The sequence below is a fragment of the Humulus lupulus genome, chromosome X (assembly GCF_963169125.1).
Source record: "Humulus lupulus chromosome X, drHumLupu1.1, whole genome shotgun sequence".
Classification (NCBI taxonomy): Eukaryota; Viridiplantae; Streptophyta; class Magnoliopsida; order Rosales; family Cannabaceae; genus Humulus; species Humulus lupulus.
Window position 1 is genome coordinate 235,506,295 of NC_084802.1, and position 1,343 is coordinate 235,507,637.

Consider the following 1,343-nt stretch of genomic DNA (forward strand, 5'->3'; position numbering starts at 1 on the left):
TTACATCTCGGGCTATCATAGCATTAAGCCCTTGAATAAATTTGTCCTGCCTATCTACATCTCTAGGCACTAAGTCTGGTGCAAACTTCGTCAGCCTATCAAATTTCAAGGTGTAATCAGTAGTTGTCATGCCGCCCTAAACCAACCCAATGAAATCATTCACCTTCGCCGCCTTGACGACAGCGTTATAATATTTCTGGTTGAACATATCTTTGAACCCATTCCAACTTATAACAGAATCATCCCGAGTCTGTGATACCACCTACCACCAAATACGGGCATCCTCTCTAAGCATGTAGGTGGCACAGGCCACCCTGTCATTACCTTCCACCCTCATAAAGTTTAGGATGGAGGTGATCATACTCATCCACTGTTCAGCCTTCAGTGGATCTGGTCCTCCCTCAAAGATTGGAGGATGCTTTCTCCTGAATCTTTCATAGAGTGGCTCCCACCTGTTTCCAATCTTAGGTGGTTGTACAGCTGGTGCCACAGCAGGTGGCAAATTAGGTGCAACACTCCCTGACGTAGCCTGTTCCCTCAGAAGGCGAATCTTCTCTTCCTGACTCTGAAGTCTAGTTTGCATATTTGTAACACCCTACTTCCTTAGAGCCGTTACCAAGTGATTTATAAATCTGCCATTAGCTCGTTAATCGAGGTTTAAGATTAGAAAGTGTGTTCGGATAAAAATAAAGACTCATTTAACATACATTAAGTATAAAGAGTTGGTATTTCATTGAAATTTGTAAAAAATATTACATTGGGATCCCAAAATACTGTTTTGAAATACATTTACAACTCGAAATACAGTATAGTTGACCAAAGCAACAAAATCAAATGTTTACCACGTGTTCCTTAAAATAACCCCAGTCGTGGTGGCCAGGTAGGCCAAACATGTACACACCGCTCCATGCCCTCTAACTCATGGCTATAAGAACCAGATTCCTTGCTCTTACCTGCACCATAGAGCACTCGTGAGCCGAGGCCCAGCAAGAGAACTTCAAGCACTAAATACAATAAAAGTATATTTCACAACTCATATTTAATAAGAGCAATAAACAGATACCAGATCTTACTAGCATGTTAAACAACACAGCATCTAGACCAGCTCAAAAGCAAAATGACATAACAGCTTAATAGTACAGTAGTGCAATCACACATTAGCACTATAACACGAACATAATAATACAATAGTATATTCACACAGTAGCTCAATACTACAATAGTATAAAACAAAGCAGCCAACAAGCCAAACACATAGTGGCCATGTCATCCCAATCGCTTTACCAGGCCCTGGGTTCGCGGTCTGCATCGAGAGGATGACTCCAGCATCCTAGGAGGGTCTC